We start from the raw sequence: 19,577 nt of genomic DNA, 5'->3' as shown, positions 1-19,577 counted from the left end.
TCTTACCTATCCGCACCCCTCCCTTGTGTGCTCTCGCTTTTATCATGTGCTCATAGTCCAATCCCCTTGTTGTGTTTGCCCTTGATCTAATGTCCACATATGAGGGAGAACATACGATTTTTGGTCTTTTGAGCCAGGCTAACCTCACTCAGAATGATGTTCTCCAATTCCATCCATTTACCAGCGAATGATAACATTTCGTTCTTCTTCATGGCTGCATAAAATTCCATTGTGTATAGATACCACATTTTCTTAATCCATTCGTCAGTGCTGGGACATCTTGGCTGTTTCCATAACTTGGCTATTGTGAATAGTGCCGCAATAAACATGGATGTGCAGGTGCCTCTGGAGTAACAGTCTTTTGGGTATATCCCCAAGAGTGGTATTGCTGGATCAAATGGTAGATCGATGTCCAGCTTTTTAAGTAGCCTCCAAATTTTTTTCCAGAGTGGTTGTACTAGTCTACATTCCCACCAACAGTGTAAAAGGGTTCCTTTTTCCCCGCATCCTCGCCAACACCTGTTGTTGGTGGTGTTTAAAGCAGATACCTTAAAAGCAACTGAGGCCAATAAGAAAAGGGGACCAGGAACTAGAGAAAAGGTTAGATCAAAATGAATTAACCTGGAAGTTAACACACATGCGCAGGAAATTAATGTGAGTCAGCTCCCTGTATAGCTATCCTTATCTCAACCAGCAAAAACCCTTGTTCCTTCCTATTATTGCTTATACTCTCTCTTCAACAAAATTAGAAATAAGGGCAAAATAGTTTCTGCCGGGTATTGAGGGGGTGGGAGGGAGAGGGAGGGGGCGGAGTGGGTGGTAAGGGAGGGGGTGGTGGCAGGGGAGAGAAATGACCCAAGCCTTGTAAGCACATATGAATAATAAAACAATAAAAAAAAAAAAGAAAGTATGAGTTCTTATCTCAGGTCTGCACTGAGAGACAACACGGTCTCCCTGAGCCTTTCCTCACCTGTAGAGTAAGATTGATGACAGTACACAGCATATAGGAATTTTGTGAAGATTAAATGAGATAATATAGCCTTCACAATACTTCTGTGAGCAAGTACCATGTATAGATCAGACTTGTCATCATTGTGACAAAATACCTGGGCAAAACAATTTAAAGGAAGAAGTATTTATTTCTGGTTCACAGTTTCAGAGGTTTTAGTCCATCATGGCAGGGAGGGTGTGGTGGGAAAGATCAATTCACAACATAGTGGCCAGAAAGCAGAAAGTGGATGACTGCACCAGAAGACTTTCTCCCTTTTTCCCTTTTATCCCATCAAGGCCCCCAGCCTATGGGAGGTGCTTCCTACATTAAGAGCCTGTTTTCTCTCACCTTAGTTAATCCTCTCTGGAGACACCCTCATAGACACATCCAAAAGTGTGCATTGCTAATCTCCTAGGCGATTCTCAATCCAATTAAGTTGACAATCAAGATTAACCATTACAAGTCCACCCCGTCAATGACACCCAAACACAATTCCTTAATCCCTAACATTCCACAGCTAGCTCCCAAAAGGCTCATGATCATCTCAAAATGCAAAATGTATTCAGTCCATCTCCAACAGTCCCCATAATCTTAACAGTTCCAACATTATTCAGAAATCAAAACTCTCTTCTAAGACTCAAAGCAAACTTTTAGCTGTGGCCTCTATAAAATTTTAAAAGCAAGTTACATACTTCAAAAATACAATGGCACAGAGTAAACAGTCCCATTCCAGAAAGAAAGAATGAGGGCACAGAAAGAAGAAATGAGACCAAAGCAAGACCAAAACCCAGCAGAGCAAACATTAAATCTTATAGCTCTGTGCCTGACATCTGAGGTACCTGGGAGTGATGTGGGCTCTCTGGGGTTTGAGCAGCCCTGACCTGATGGTCTTTCTGTTTATAGCCTTCACGGCCTGTCTCTTGGACTGGCTCTGCTCTTTTCCCACAGCTTTCCTTATCAAACCACCCATGTTCCTTCTATCTCTAACATAGTTGTGGTCTCCACTGCATCTTTGGCTTCACCCTCACAATTTCACACATCACCCTCTTGGTAGCTGCTTGCCACAAACATTGCCTGGACTCCCAGGCTTTCCTCTGAAATCTGGGTTGAAGCCTTCATGATTCCAGAAAGTACAGAAGTGGTTCCCTAGACAGCCTTTAGTGAGCAGGGAGCCCTGGAACTCTCTTCTCAAAGCAGTCTTTGAAGTGAATTAAAACCTCTATGCCCTAAGCCTGCTGTGAGTGGCATCATTCCCATTTTCCTGATGGAACGTAGTTGGCTTCTTTTTAATGACATTAATCCTTTCAGAAACCATGCCTACCTTAGCCCCCACTTTACGTATATTTCTTTTCTGACCGAAGTTTTCCAAATCTTTCTTCTCTGCCTTTGACTCCTAATTCTAATTGTACATTCAGTTAAAAGCCATCTACAATAACCATGCTATGGCCTGAATGTTGGACTGCCTTGAAATTTCCTCTACCAGATTAGTTGGTCACCTTTAATTTATTCTCCCGAAGTCTCAGGGCAGAGACAAAACATAGACAAGTTCCTTGCCAGAATGTAACATGAATGGCCTCTAATCCAATTCCCAGGAGTGTCCTCATTCCCATCTGATGCCTCATGAGCACAGTCTTTAATGTCACATTCACATCAGCATTCTGGTCTTCTGAGCTCCCACCAGAACCACCCCTTACACCTTGCTTATAGCACGCTTGAGCTCTCTAGCTCATATCCCCAAACTTTTCAAATTCCTTCCACAAGCCAGTTCCAAAGGCTACTCAACCACATGGTCAGGTAGTCATAACAATAATCCCACTTCTCTAACATCAATTTTCTGGATTAGTCAGACTTTCCATCCCTGTGACAAAATACCTAGGCAAAACAACTTAAATGGATTTATATTGGTTCATGGTTTCAGAGATTTCAGTCCATTGTGGAAGTACATGGCAGAGCAGAGTAACTCACATCATGGTGGCCAGGAAGCAGAAAGATCATGCCTGTGCCCATGAGTTTTCTCCTTTTTCCTTTTATCCCAGCCAGACCAAATTCAGGGTGGGTCTTCCCTCCCTTAGTTAATCATCTTTGGAAATATCTTCGCAGATACACCCAGAAATGTGTTACTAATCTCCTAGGCATTTCTCAATCCAGTCATGTTGGCAAGATTAACCATCATATACCATGAATATCAGCTAGCCTTTAACATAAAAGGAAAGTAATGTTTAGAGAAGTTAGGTTATTTATCCCAAAGCAGATGACTGGAAACTGGTAGAGCCAGAATTTAAATCCAGATATAACCAGCTACAAAGACTGACTTCTTAACTACATGCCACAGGAAAAAGAAACAGATATTAAAAATTCTGGAAAGGAAAATGATCTCTACCAATATGTCCCAGAAGAGATCAAAAGGATTGTACCTAGAGTTTTTCAGTCTATGAGTTACAAACCAGTATTTGGGGAATAGTGTTAAATGGAATGGAATAGAAATTGTTAGGACACAACACATTTGTGTTGGGGTGGGGTCATCATGTTATGCCTGTATTTTACTGTGAGACACAACACATTTGTGTTGGGGTGGGGTCATCATGTTATGCCTGTATTTTACTGTGAGTCATGGTTGAAATATGTTTAAAACTGTGGTAAAGAGATTAGATTCAAGTTCTCTATGACAGTCTCACAGCAATGTTAGCAATGGTACTAGACTGCCCAGACCATACTACAACTCAAGTAAACCCACCTAATGCATCTTTCCTCTCTTTCTCCCTTATTTTTTTCCTTTCTTTATATCTACAACCTACCTGTTACTTTTCTAGGCCCTGGGCACAAAATTGACTTGGTCTCAGTCCTGTCCTCACAAGCTTACAGTGAGGTACTTTCTGTCTGATTAGAATTCCCTCTGGGCACCTGAGCCCCTTTGAAGCGCAGGCTTGGGTACATTCCCTGGTTTTTGCTTTGCAACTGAACCACCCAACCTTGCCTTCTCTTTCCCCCACCCCCATTTTTCAGACCCACTCTGTCTTCTCAGACGTAGATAAGTGATGTGGTCTCTATAGCTCTACTGCTCTTACCCTCCAACACACCAACCTCTGGCTCACATGATTCTGCCCCAATCTGACCCCAGTTCCAGCTCCTAACCAAAAGTCACCCACCTGCCCAGGCTGCTGCTGGGCAGCAGAGTTGCCTCGCCTCAGACCGTGAAGGCCCTGCCTTCCTGCACATATGAGCATTGTGTCTCAAGGAGGCACCAGGTGAAAGTAAGTAGGAGCAATTGCTCCTAACAGAACAAGGAAATTTCTGAGAGATGCTTTTGGTCCTGAGTTGGCAAAGGCCATGGAAGATGGTTTGGGAGGACCTGTGCACCATGGTGAATGCTAAACTTGAGTGTTCAGGCAGCTATCTTTGGCCCTCCCTTGAGGTCAAGTTCTTGTTTTTCCACTTTTCTTCCACAGACAGCCCTTCTTCCAATTGTGATTTTCACTTCAAGCATTCAGATCCACATTCTCAAATGTGGTTTCCTGCATTGAGCTCATTAAAACACGAGAAAGGGAAAGCTGCCAAGATGTTCTATGTTTTAGTACCACACAATGAGAAAAGAGAATAGGACCTGGGAAAAGAGCTATTTCCAAAGTCTTATTTTATAAATGATCACACTGAGGTTCATGAGACTAAGAAATTCACCCAATTTTTAAAAATCATGGCACTTGAGATCACTGGGGATGGATCTCAGAGATGGGACCATTGTGGGGCATGAAGGCTCCAAACCCCATCTCCCTTTCATCCAAAGAAGCTCCGCTTCTGGCATTTCCCACGGCTTCTGCATCAGAGTTAGTTTGAAAAAAGGACATTACTGCTTCAATACCAGAAAAGCATACCAAAAAATTGTGCTATGCCATGAGTTTTGTGATATTACACTGAACCCCATTTACATCAAGAAAAAAAGTAGTATGGGCAGATGCTAACGTATGGTTAATGATATGCATGCTGTTTTGCCAGTGAGAGCAAAGTTTACTAATGTCTGCAAGTTACCTGGGAATGTCTCCAAAACACTAGCTAGATTAATGGATAGGTGGGAGGATGGACCAATGCACAAATTTACAATAAAACTAGAACCGTTAAATGTCAACAGCATGCTCCAGTGGGGGGTTTTGCAAGCACTCTTGGTAGATTTTTTCCACTTTTGTGGATGTTTGAAAGTGTTCATAATAAAATGTGGGGGGAGTGGCACCAGATGTACACATTCCAATAAATACCTGACCACTTTTTACTCCTTGGTTTTAAGAAAAGGAAATGGAGCTAATGCTGCACCTCACTACATGCCTGCTCTTGTGATGAGAAGAAAACCGAAATGACTGGCATGATAACCTTGGGAAAGCAAAACACTACCTAGAGTATTTTGCTTAATTACTCACTTATTCATTACTTTTAACTCCATAATAGTTGAACTTCTAAGAAACTGCACAGTTTAATTGAAGCACCTCACATTTCTACAATGGAATAGCCTTTTCTTCTTTTTCTTATCCCTCCTCTGTCCCCTCTTTTAAAAAAAAAAGAAATTTAATAGGTTTCATTACTTAAATTTCATATGCATATACTATACTTCAGTCATATTCATCTCCATCAACTTCTCTTTTTGCTCTCCCTCTCTCATGGGTTCATCCTCCCATAAAAATAATCTTTTATGTAAGTAAATAGATAAGTTCTCTCATATAGCATGCCTTGTTCAAACCTCACAGTTCTGTAAGAAGGTCAGGAAAATATTGTCCCCAGTTTATTTTATTTATTTATTGCTGTACTGAGGTTTGAACTCAGGGCCTCATGCTTTCTAGGCATGTTCTCTACCACTTGAGCCACATGCCCAGCCCTTTTTTGCTTTTAGTTATTTTTAGTTATTTTAGTTATTTTTCATATAGCATCTCAAGTTTTTGCCCAGAGCTGGCCTCAGACCAAATCCTTCTACCTACACCTCCCATGTAGCAGAGATTGCACACAAGTACCACCATATGTAGCTTGTTTATTGAGATGGGGTCTTGATAACTTTTTGTCTGGGCTGGCCTCAAACTGCAATTCTCCCAATTGCTGCCTCCTCAGTAACTGAGAGATTTGAGCCACTACTCCTAGCCCTTATCCCCAGTTTTAAGACAGTGAAACTGAAACTTCAAGTTTACAGGATCTCATAGCTAGATCTGGAAATAGAACTCATATTGTCCTACTCCTGGGCCAGAGGATGATGTCAAGGGCAGGGAAGCACCTCCAGTAAATGGATCTTGTGAAGCGATGGGGGGATTCCTGGTGGCATTTGAGATGCATCTTGACGAACAGCTTTCTAGGACAGATTTCTGGGGAGAAAAGTCACTAGTAGGAAGATGAGTACAGTTGATATTGTATCTGCCATGGACACTAACACCCAAGCAACACTGGACAGTGGATTGGATAGGAAACAATTCAGGAGCTATGGCAAAGGCCAGGTGAGCCAAGGGTAGGACGGAGAGAAGAAACAGTGATCAAGATACCAGGGAGGTCTGGAATCTGCCTGACCTGCCTGGTAGCAGGTGGAAAGGAAAGGAAGATTAGAGAGGGGCATTGAAGATTTCAATCCTTGTGGTTGATGGTATGTAGATGTCAAAGAGACACAGAATTTGGAAAAGGAAGTTTAAACCAGGAACAATGACTCATCCCTGTAATCCTAGCTATTCAGGAAGCAAATATTGTAAGAATCATGATTTGAGGCCAGTCCAGACCCAAAGTTCACAAGACCCCATCTCAATAACCAAGCTGGGCATGGGGTGGTGCACATTCTAATAACAGCTACATGGAAGGTACAGGTAGAAGGATTTGGGGCCAAGGGCAGCCCTAGACAAAAAGCATGAAACCCCATGTGGAAAGTAACTAAAGCCAAAAAGAGGTTGGGCTCAAGTGGTGGAACACCTAACAAATACAAGGTCCTAAATTTAAACTCTAGTACTGCCAAAACAATTAATTAATTAAGATTAAAATTTTAAGTTTAAGTAGGGAAAATACTAATGATCACCATATCCTCTTTCTCAGACGTAAAAGTAAATGAATGGATTTCTTCCAATAATTAACTGAGCAATTACACGGGCCCCACTCAGCCCAGTACCTGACACCTAAGTAACACTTCACAATAACATAATGATAAGTGTAGATTGACAAGTCTCGTGTGTCAACCACAGTTGTACACACTTTCATCTGCTAAAACTTTAAATCTGCACGATAGCTGGTACAATAGGTATCATCACTCTGTCCATTTTCATTTTCCAAGTTCATTTACAGAATCATGGTGCACTTTGCCCAAGGTCCTGTTGACAGTAAGACAGCAGGGCAGGAACGCACGTCCAGTCAGCCACACACATTGTCCCCATCTCACCTGCACTGCCTTCCAGCAGATGACAGCTGTGGCGTCACTATTAAAACCAGCATTCCTACAGCATCCGAGCACGGTGCTGAGTGTTGTCCTCACACCATATAACATAACATCTTTGCCCATTAACCTAGAAACCACATTTGAAGGGCAAAATTAGTTAATTACTGATTAGTAAAATCAGTTCAAGCTCATTTAATTTTAAAAATCCAATTAAATAAAAATCTCTCCCACAAATATGTTATCTAAAAGAGAATTCACTATATAAAAATCAATTTGCACATCTTGGGGAGGACTAGAAACGCCACTTTGTTAAATCAGCTAAGAAGGGAACATGGGGGAGGGTCGTAGTCATCACACCAGTTGCTCATGCTAATTATGAAATGTTCAAGAGCTTTCAGAGGGAAGGCTGGCTGGGAATCTCCATGGATGTTCAAAGGGAGGGAGTTACATTGGAGAAGGAGAAGCCAGGTCCTGCTCAGGAACCCCAGGGCATATCCTCCTGGTTCAGGTAATGATCATGGTGACAGAGAGTTCGGTTAGGCACATCTGAAAGGACTCATCCCTGTACTAATCTGCTTTTCTTCCCTTCTTTCTCAAGAAGCCTGCTGGGCTGGCTGGGAAGGTCTTGTTTCCCTTCGTCCATCCCAGGCTACACTCTTTATCCTTCTGGGGCAAGAGGGTAGGCCTTAGTTTCTTCATTATGAGAATAAGTGCTTTAGTGGTGCCTTCACAGAAAACCTACATTCTATCCCTATTGCAGAAACTTTAAAAAAAAAATCACCCCCTTTTGGGACAAATTGTTATTGTAAAAGAAAAGAGGGGTGGAGTCATAATTCAAGTGCTGGAGCACTTACTTAGCACAAAGCCCTGAGTTCAATTCCCAGTACCAGGAAAAGGAAGAAGAAGAAGAAGAAGAAAAGAAGGAGAAGGAAGAAGAAGGAGAGACTATTCTTGAATCCATCATAAGATCTAAATACTACCATTGATTTAATTAAAATATATTTGTGTATGCATATATGTTTGCTAAACTCTACGATCTTTTGGGGCCACAGTCTAATGAGATCCATGGAGCCAGGATTTTCTGAGTCTTTTTAATCAATGGATTCTAACATTGTCTATACAAAAATCACCTTTTAAACTCACATCCATTCCACTATTTCATAAAGAACTTTATATATGCAATCGCTCTTTAACAAACTCTGGAGCACTGGGGTGTCCTGTCATTGGTGACATTTATGTGATATTTGCCACATGCTAAGCTCTACTCTGGGAACTTTACATCAATTTGATCATTTATCCCTAAAGTGAACTCCTTGAGGTAAATTTTACCAAATCTCTGATTTATTGATGAGGAAACTGAGGTACAAACAAGTTAAGTAACTTACCTAAAGTCACATGCCTCGTAAGGGCAGAACTAGAATTCAAGAAGCCCTTAACTACTATGATAGATTAATTTTAAAGTAATCATGATTGCTATCATGTGTTACTATTATAAAATGCACTTCTCTACCTAGTAAATTTCCTTCAAAGCAAAATATTTCCCTTAGCATAACATGAGACCAAAAGTCTAAACAGAAGGGATTTCCTCCTGGGAGATAACATTTGTACACCTCTCTCCGGAGTTTACAGTAGTCAAAGATGGTACTCCACATCCCCTGCCCTTCCACCTTCGGGCACAATCGCTCATACCCAGTGCTTGGAACTGTCCAGTTCATAATGCATCATATTTTTGTAACTCTTTTCATAAATACATTTTTATAAATACTTTTATCACCACTTAGGCATTCTGCCTTATCTGGTTTTTTTAGTGTTTGTGTACGTATGTGCCCCTTCCCCATTGTCAGGATTTTGGAAACAAAAGCCTGTCTTATTCATATTTGTTGTTGGGCAATGATTACAATGACAATTTAAATGATAACAAAATAAGTAGGGGCTTACTTTGGCTGTCTATATACCACAGGCATAATCTCCGTTAAGCCTCCCAGAAACTCTCCGAGATATGAACCACAATTACCTTTTTCCTCAATGAATGTTTGATTGGACACATGCCAGGTGTCCAACTGAGTTTGACAGATTTATATTCAGTAACTTAGAAACCTACTTTCCTGAAAAAAATATACATAAGCTTCATGAAGGGACAGCAAAGACTTAGGGATTGTCAGAGGTAGGGAGGACTGGACACTTGTAGTTAAGGCGTGAGAGTGATGGGGACCTCTATATATTGAAAAATGAAAGCAAGCTACACAACATAGCCAGTCTACCTCTGCCCAGTAACACCACAAGGACTGTGACTCTGTGACTTGGTTTGTAAGGGACACTGTCAATTGTGTCTGTTTTCCTGACAGAATGGGTAACATACCTTCCTTTCACTCTCAGAGTCTTCAGGTTGAATGGCATATTAACTAGTCACCCCAGTCAATGATCTCAATGTAAATGTGACATACTGGGTCAACCGTCCTTCACCATCAGCCTGTTCCACCCAGCCCATCTCACCCCACCCCCACAGGCCTTGGGATATCTTTGCATTTGTATTAAATGAATCATGGCAGTCTGATGGTACAGAACCACTAGCAACATAAACATCAACACAATGGTAAAAGAACCTTAGAGTAGAATTTGATGGCAGTGTTTTGATACCTGACCTTGACTTGATCTGACCTTGATGTGAGCACACTTAACTGTGTCTCTCTTCCTCTTATATCATTAAAAGTGAGTTCTGAGTTCTGTATAAGGAAGAACACTAATCTCTGCCTTAGATCATCAACACATCTTTACATATTGATATGATATTGATATGTGATCATAAAGATTCATGTATGCTCATAAAGAAAAATTCAGGAAAAAAACAAGCTAGTTTGTTGTTGTGGGTATGTGTGAGATATGCTAAAGGGGATGGAACACCCAATGAGGCAAGAAGAAGGGTGCCACAATCAGAAAGAAAAATTATTTTAAAGACTGTACTAAAAATAAGAGAATTATAAGATGGCCCTTATGCATATGTGCAAAATGATGTGTGTGTGTGTATGAAGAGTGGGGAAAGCACTCACCGAGGACTTGATCTGCCGATGCTCTAAGGAAATATTTTTTCCACTCTGGCTTCCCAAGCACTTAGTGCTACACATACAGCATCAATGTTTCTGGAAGATAGCAAACCAATTTGGTTTCTAGACTCGACTACCAAACTCCCTCACTGGTAGCACTGGGCAACATTGCTCCAGCAGTAGCTGAGAGAGTGAAAGTTTGTTTATTCTAACAAAGTCTCTAACACTCAACAATGAAGAGCAGATCTGAGCACAAAGTTCATACAGACCATAGTTCACCCTGATATTCCTAGACATGGTGGCCACGACAGTCACTGTGGTGTCAGCTCACTTTGAAGCTTTCATATTGGTCTGCTAAGCTTTTTCAACTCAAACTGTGTGTGCACATGACTCCACATACACAGAGAAAGACAAAACACTTTTTGTCTTTTGTAAATGTATAATCATATTTTAAAAGACATAAATGCCAGGCTGGAGGCATGGTTTATGTGGTAAAGTGCTTGCTTAGCATGTGTGAAGCTCTGAGTTCAAACCCAAGTGTCACCAAAAAAAAAAAATGTAGATGCCATCTCTCATACTTTTTAATATTTAGACTTATAAGAATATTCCTTTAATAAAATGTTATCATTTATATTATTCTACAAGTGCAGAATTTATATTACTCTGCTTTTTAAACTTAATTCTCACTTAATATCTTTTCAGGTTTGTTTGTTGTTTACACTATACATCAGCTATTGTCATAATAAAGATACATAGCAAATTATCCCAAAATCTGGTGACTCGCAGCCACTAGCTTTCTTCTGTCACTCACACTGATGGTGTCAGCAGACAAGGCTTCCAATTTGGGTGCTATCTGTTCCATGTCTGTTAGTTTCCTTGGACCAGAGGTCTGGAGAGGCACATTCTGATGCAGTGATAGAAGCTCAGGAGGGGTGAATAGAAATACATAACACCTTGAGGCCCAGGCCTAGTGCATCATCATTTGTGTCCACATCTCACTGGTAAGTCAAAAGTGTGAGTGATGTGGGGAGGTAGGTTCTATCTCTCTCTCATTGACAAAGGGTGTGGCTGGGGCAGGAGCACGGGAGGTGCTGAAACCCAAGGAAGGATGTAGTATGCTTGCTCTAGTTAAAAATATGTCATAAACTTTTTTTAACCATGTCTCTGCCCAAAAAATTACAAACAATATACACTCTAGCAAGCCTCCCGTTTTCCTCACAGCACCCTGCCCGTAGTTACTATCCAAACTCCATCATCAATAAGGATTACTAAGCTGTACTGCAAACAGCTGGTAACTTGCCCCAATCACTCTTTCAGTGAGGAATCCAGGCAGATCCCAAACTCAAATCTTAGCGCAACCCCATAAAAATCCTCTCTGTCTGGTGTTTGGTCAGATTTGTCGCCTCCAAGGAATTGTGAGGTGCAATTTGTCCTATTTCTTCCATGAAGCCTAGAGCCAAACTTAAATCTCAATCAAGGCAAATTACTTACAATTAGCATATTCATAGACTCGTTATCTTTAGTTGTAATTTTTCATTTTTACTTCACTCAACTTTATTGTAGTGTTCTTTTTTTTTTGTAAGCTTCCTTAATTTTTAAAATAAAGAATCAAGGTATAATTAACTTGAATTGTAAGAGTGTCAGAATTTCCTCATTGAATGCTCAAGATGCTGAATGGTCTTGGACTCTGAATGGATGGTTAGTTAGCACCCCCAGGCTCTACCTCTGACATTCTGGAACTTTCTGGAGCTTAGACTATCTAGGCAATCACTGGTCACACTCACTGCCCCCAGAGAACAGAGAAGGAAACAGAGTGACACTCAGATGAGTACAATTTCTTTAGCAGAAACTCACTCTGGTAGCAATTTAGTAGAGGTGGAAAATAAATAGATGCTATTCCTTCCTACTTATCAACACTAGAGAAAATCCAGAACATTCTAGTGCCCTATGCAGCAGGTATCTGACTCTTGTCAGGTACTTTGATAAATGCATAATGGTACACAGCTATACAGGCATGCATAGTTTAACCATGGAGACCCTTTCTGAGAAGTGTTTGTTAGGTTATTTCGTTGTTGTGTGGGCATCAAAATGTACTTATACAAGCCTGAGTGACATAGCCCACTATGCCTTGGCCACACAGCCTGTTGCTCCTAGGTTACAAGCCTGTATGTCATGTTACTGTGAATGCTGTAAGCAGCAGAACGCAGTGACAAGTGTTGGAGACCCTAAGCACATCTACACATAGAGAAGATATAGTAAAAATACTAGGCCATGGGACTTTTCCAACTCCATTATAATCTTATGGGATCACCATCACATATGTGATCTGCCATTGACCAAGATATCATTACGTCACATGATGATATTTATCCTAAAGAAGTATAATCCATGACCAAAAGGAAACTCTATCTTAAATCTGTTAGCCTTACATTGTGGATTTTGGTATTTTCAAAAGTACTACCAATAGACAAGCTTTTCACTCCCAGTCTCCAAACAGCCTCTTTCCTTGTGATCACCTACCTTCACTCATAGAGAAAAGAGAGCAAACAGTAGGTCCTCAGAGACCACCAGTTCACTGTTTGGCTTCTCCCGTGCCCTTACAGCAGCCACCAATCCCATAGCCCAAGCTTTCATGATGGCTTTTTGAGCAGCCAATCCAATGGCAAACCATTATCAGTATAGTAAAAGACAACACTTAGAGCTCTTTCTGAAACTGAGGGAAAGCATGAATAAACCTCTTAGCATTACTTGCTTTTAGTTACTTGTTTTTATCACCCATTTTGTAGGTCATCTAGCTAAGTGCTATACTCACTGGCTTTGCTATAGATAGCACCTCTGAAATATTGGCCACAATGCGAATGGTTGCCTAAACTGTTTTTTAAGAAAGTAGAAATAGCACAAGCAGTTGACCAGTTGAAATTACCAACTCTTCACTTGGGCCAGTGTAAGTGTGCACTGGGTGACTTTTTGACATCAGAAGGTCAAAAGCTTCAGCCTTAGCACAATAATACTCCATTTTCTGAAAACACATGCTGTGAAGAGCCAGGAAGTTTTTATTGTGTACATGCAGGCCACCAATTACTTCACCTTTCCTTACCTACAATCACCTTTCCCCATCCCTCAGACTATCTCACTTCTTCACCTCAAAAATACCCCTAAATCCTCTCCCTGGGGAGGCTGATTTGAGACTTGGCGGTCCTACTGTCTCATGTTCAGCCACCTCATTAATAAATTCTTTCTCCTTTGCAAACCCTGTGTCTTCGGTGGCTGGCCTACTGTACAGCAGACAAAACAGGCTTCCTTCAGTAACAATCACAGTGTTATACCATAGAAAAGGACAGCACCAGTATTAGCTGGTATCAAAGGCAGATTTATGGTTTAAATTTGTATCAGTAAGACATACAATACATTTTTAGCAAGGTCCATCAAGCATATTTCTTGTCTAAAATGTCTAGTTCAATTGGTAAATTAGAATTATTTTGCTTCACTGTCATTAGTATCAAATCCAGGTCCTTGTCTCATTCAAAAGGAAGAAAAAACAGTAAGAAGGTATGATACAAAGCACAGTTCAAGTTCAAAATGAAGTAAATCAACATGTAAAGGCAATGAAAAATGGTGCGGAAATATCTCTTACTAAAAGACACTTGCATGTGAATCAAAAGATTTGGATCCACTTAGAGAAGTGTGATTTGGGCCAGTAACTTAACTTCTCAGAATGCATTTCCTTGCGTTAAATTAAAGAGATTTAAGTAAAGACACACCAGATCACTGGGTCCTGAATGCCCATACAGCATACAAGCTCAGTTTTTCATTTCAGTAGCCTACTTGAGACACCCTACACTTAGTGTCTCCAATTTCCCCTTTAATCATTGCACATAGTATGATGCAGCCCTTTGAACCAAACCACTGGAGCATTTTTTTAATGCTATCCATAATTTCTGGATACTTTGTTATATGAGAACTTTCAAAGGAATGCTTGCCCTTTTTTTTTTTGATAAAATAATGTAAAAAGCCCAAATTATGATAAGCCACTCACTTTCCAAAGAACCCAACATCCTTAAGGGACATTCTGGGAGCTCAGCCTCTCTAGTTTGGGACTTGGTTTCATTTACGCACACGCATGCACACACACGCACATTACTTAGAGTAAAACTCCTCCTGGGTACCTTTTCTATAAGAAAACAAATGTCTTTCTATCCCTCAAGCTGGCTGTAATATCCTTCCACTTCTACTTCCCCAATTAAAGACACTTTTAAAGGAAGAATGCAGCCCTTACAGAGACACCAAAAACACACATCTAGGTTCAATCTATACCATGCTTGTGTGGGGGGGGACAAAAAAAGACTCATGATGTACAGAATCTCAATCTTAGCCCAGAAGAGCAAGTGGACTAAGGTTATGTGAACACAGAGAATAGCTGCCACCCACAGAGGGCCCCAAATCTCCCAGAAAGAGGGTTTGGAAACAGGAGGCCTCCTTAGTCCTGGCTGGGAATTTTTCCTACCTGTTGATAAACAAAGCCAAAAGACAAGGCTCCAGATGAAGATGGACTAAGTCCACAGGCCATAGCAGGAGACAGAAGTGAAAGAGCAGGTTAATATCGCTATGGTAAGGCTAAATTCTGGTTGTACTTCAACTGTTCATTCTTAATCCTTAAGAGCAAAAGGTTTTTAGATATCTGAGCAATCTCAGATAGAGATATTAGCTAAATCCCAAGCAATGTGCAAACAGATTTAGAGGAGGGAAGTTGCAGAAGATGGAAAAGTCAAGTAGGAAGCTGGGGAAAGATTTCAGGAAAGGGCTGATGAATACCTACACCCATGGAAGGGCAGAGGTCTTGCCATAAAGTAGAGTGTCAGTCCTAAATCTTAACCAAGTACACGGACTGGACACAAGGACCAATGTCCATAAGTCCTAGAGCTACCTCCCCTTAGTATCTTGGGTAGGAGGAGTTACAGGAAAGTCTGCTGAGAGCTTATACAAATATGTCACTTTCCTTATGTTTTATTCATATGTTATCAGTTATCTTCTAAAAAATTAAGAAGTAATTCACAACAGTTTTAATGTTGAATTCATACAATTTTAATGAAATCAAGATTCATGTTGATGAAAAAATATAGAACTTATTACAGAGCCCAATGATTGCTTCCATTAATAGGTAAGTATATTGAAAGGAAAAATGGTAGTGGTTTTTAAGTAAACCTTTTGAACTAATAGGAATTTATAAAAATTAAGAATTAATACTACCAATAATTTAATGAATTAAATCATGTTAACATGCATATAGGTTAAGTTACAAGGATATTTATAGTAATCCTATTTTTATTTTCAACTGACAAAAATTATTATATATGTTTATATTTTGTGTACAACATAAAGTTTTAAAACACATACACTGTAGAAAGGCTAAATCAAGCTAATATATGCATTCTTTCACATTTTTATCAGTTACTTGCATAGTAGGTTTATTTCTAATTTCAAAATTTGGAAACAAAAAAAAAGTCTTGGTTAAGTAAAGTATAGTATACCCATATGGTAGAATACTTTTCAAGAACTAAAAATAATATGTAGACTGTATTCACTTAAATGCAAAGACATTTATACTCCATTATTGGATGAAAAAAATCAAATTACAAAGCAGTATGAATTCATATGAATTCATTGTTGCTTAAAAGGAAAGAATGCCATACACCGAAAATCTAGAAGAAGACACAGCAAAATGTTATTGTAGATGAATGAGTATACATTATTTTCTTCTGTTTGCATCTCAGGATTGCTTGTGGGTGCTTTTTTCTCTCTCGCTCGCTAAAATGAATGTGTATTTCTAAGTTATCTTTTTAAAGAATATGCATGTGGTATTCTAAATATGCATGTAAAATTTCAGGAATAAGGAAATGAGCACCTGAACTCAAGGTGAAGCAAGAAGACTGTCCCAGCTAGAATCTGCATCCCACCAGGAATAGAGAATAGAATGTGTATAGCAAAAGCCAAGTTCACAGGGTATGGGGCTCGGCTCAGCCACTTGTGATAGTGGCTCAGTTACTTAATTTCTCTTTTCTGTTTCCTCATCTGCTGTGCTGTCAGAGCTGGATGAGTTGACTGTACGTGCATAAAATTTCTCCACTTACAGTCAAATCTGTTGTAATGTTAATCTTTACATGTGCTTGCTTTTTTTTTTTTTTTTTTTTTTTTTGTAGCTCTTCCTGAGATAAGTAGCTTAAAAAGAAATTACTTTCTTATCCCACCTCCTCAGGGCTGAATCAGCCCAGCAGAAAGAAGGCTGACAGTGGGTTCTTTTAAACCACAGTTCATCATCTTAATTTCTTTAAAAAACCAATTCGCTTCCTTTCCTCCTCCCCATAAAAGCTCTTTGGGAAGTTTTGCTTTATTGCTAATGGTTTTCTTTATAACTGGATGATCAATTCAACTGAGATTAATTGAGCATAGTGCTGGCAGCATCTGTGAAGCCATATATCAGGGAGAAGGAGTTGATCACACTAGAGGCCACCAGCTGTCATTACTCGTGCTTTCTGTGGCTCTCTTTCCTGCAGCCTGAGGCCCACCTGAGCCTCAGGTGGCCAGCATCATGCTCGCCTAGTGTGAATGAGCAAAAGCAGAGACCTCCTGTGTGCAGGAGAATGGCTTCATGGCTGCAGGTGATCCTTGCAAACACTTCCTGTTGAATTGACTTCAAAGTCATGCCAGAATCTTGCTGCAACACAATAAAATCTTTAATTTAATTTAAAGTGGATTCAAGTTTCATTAACGAAATATCAAAAAAAAATTTATCTTCTTATGAAGCAGTATCCAGCATGGACTCTGCATGGTACATTAGCAGGGTTTTGGTGTCAGATTCCCACAGTACATTTATTTCTCATAGGAGTTAGGTTGCCTTTACTTACAAATAACCAGGTGTGATATGAGTACACACAGCTCATGTGTACTGTACATGATAAAGTTAATAATTATTACAATAATTGGCATTATCTTGGGACTTAGGTATCAGGCAATCTTGTAAGAGTTTTATAACTACGACTTCCTTTCATCCTCACAGCTGGTGAAATATGAGTTCCATTGTTTCCCTGTTTCACAGAGGAAGGAATTGAGTATGGAGAGGTTGTGTAGCTTGCCTGTGGTTACACAGCAAATCAGTGACAAGCTGAGATTCCAACTAGGCAATATGATTCCATTGTCTATATATGCCTTGCCATCCTGTTACACAGCCTCGTGTGTGTGCGTGTGCGTGTGTGTGTGTGTGTGTGTGTGCGTGTGTACAGTTAATTGCCTTTTTCTGTCCCTATTCAAGTCCAGGACTGCAGGAAGGCTACAGCTGGCTGACACCAGCTTTTAAAATCTCTGTAGCCAAGGTCACTCCTAATCAGCCATCCAAGCCCAGGGGCTATGTCCTTTGTTCAACCCTTCCATTCTTCCTTTCCTTCCATGGGAAGAATTCCAATCCAAGTACATGCCTCTGTGTGTGTGTGTCACCGACTATCAACAAGTACACATGATACCCTAACTGTTGCACTCCACCATGAAAGCTAATTTTATGTCAACCTGGCTGGCCATGCTACCCAGCTATTTGGCCAAACATCATTCTAGATGTTTCTGTGACAGGGTTTTCAGATGAGATTTACATTGAAATTTGTGGACTTTGATTAAAATAGACGGCCCTCCTTCATGTGAGTGGGCCTCACGCAATCAGTCGAAAAGTGAGTAGAAGTGAGTTCTGCAGCAGATAGCCTTGGACCTACACTGGAGCAGTGGCTGTTCCTGCACTGTCATCCTGAAGGATTTGGCCTTTCTATAGATACACATATCCCATTGGTCCTATCACTCTGAAGAACCTTAAAAAGATAATCAGATAATCAGACATCTGCTGGGCATACAAGCAGACTTCGGTCAGTTGTCTCTGGGAATGGGAGGGACTCTGCCTTGAAAAGAGAGCTGGACTAAGTGAAGTTTAAGATTTGGTTATTCCGGTGCATGGTACTTCCCTTGTAAGATTCAAGGACAGCACTGTCCACTCACATGACCAAGTATGAAAATGGAATGGAATGTGGACTGCTAGTCTTAATAGCTAAAGGGACAGGCATATGAAGCACTGAGGACTCATGTAACAAGGAAACCAAGACTGTGACCCAGATCCTGTCACTGGCCTTTTAAACTCTGAATCATAGAATTCAAAGGGAGGGAGAGTCTTGTCCCTTCCCAAATGCATTTTTTTTTTTCCTGAGTGAGAAAACAACAATGACCGAAGGAAATCCTTTGTGGAACACTTCCTACCATTCCACAGCTACCATTCAGAAAACCAAACCAAACAAACCCCAAAACAAAACAAAATCTCATACACTCAAGCCATATGTCCTGGAAAAGACTCCCGCTGAACTTGATGAGAGGATCGTTGTATCATTTTGCATTTCCTGCTGAAGTTATTTCATAAGTAGCAAGGTCGTCATCACAGAACCAGGGTGCCCACCTTAGACTCAAGGACCATTTTCTACACTAGCTCCTCAATGAAAGGATTCTGTCACTCATGGGAACAAGGAGCCTGCAACCAGAATCTTAGCTAGTCATTGCTTTGAGACCGCACACAAATGCAGGTTGATATTTTTACCTCCTCCCACCTTCCAATGATGTCATTATCCATCAGTGATAGTCTTGAAAAACAGCCTTCTACACAAAAATACCAATAACCCAGAGCTTGAAGGAAGTTATAATGTGTTCTACATCAAGCAAGACTCACAATCCCTTTCCTAAAATGCAACTATACAACAAAATGCCTGTGTATCTATATATAAATAATAAGTTGTGATGTTAGAATATAAGATGCTTTAAGCATCGCTTCTTACTCACAGATTCATAGTCTGTAAGAAAGAAGACCTGTGTATTGAAAGGTATGAAGTCTGTGAAGCTTGGGTTTTATAAAATTCAAGAGTTCTTCTATTATCCAAGCATGGTAGAATACACTTGTAATGCCAGTACTTGGGAGGTTAAGGCAGGAAGATCAAGACCAGCCTGGGCTACATAGCACAATTCTATTTGAAAAATGTTCCCTAGGGAAACATTGTAGAGGACTTATCATTTTTTTATTTATTACATTTATTATCTGTTTACCCTCACTTTTGTACAGGCTCTGTAAGAGCAGGCATGTATTTCTATTTTG

At 40.3% G+C, this 19,577-nt stretch overlaps 1 long non-coding RNA gene across 4 annotated transcripts in view; it reads right to left on the bottom strand.

Moving 5' to 3' along the window:
* Positions 1 to 19,577, bottom strand: part of LOC141411472 (uncharacterized) — a 250,731-nt gene that overhangs the window by 117,998 nt on the left and 113,156 nt on the right. Inside the window, exons 5-6 of one of the 4 annotated variants that reach the window (XR_012436254.1) lie at positions 10,418 to 10,507; positions 7,256 to 7,497 (exon numbers count right to left, since the gene is read on the bottom strand). The exons of the other annotated variants lie outside the window; for them this stretch is intronic. This is a non-coding gene — a long non-coding RNA (uncharacterized lncRNA). Of the gene's footprint in view, positions 1 to 7,255; positions 7,498 to 10,417; positions 10,508 to 19,577 lie in introns of those variants that run through there. 4 annotated transcript variants of the gene reach the window in all.

This window comes from Castor canadensis, chromosome 10 (assembly GCF_047511655.1).
Source record: "Castor canadensis chromosome 10, mCasCan1.hap1v2, whole genome shotgun sequence".
NCBI classification, from domain to species: Eukaryota; Metazoa; Chordata; class Mammalia; order Rodentia; family Castoridae; genus Castor; species Castor canadensis.
This window is presented reverse-complemented; position numbering and strand designations above follow the sequence as displayed.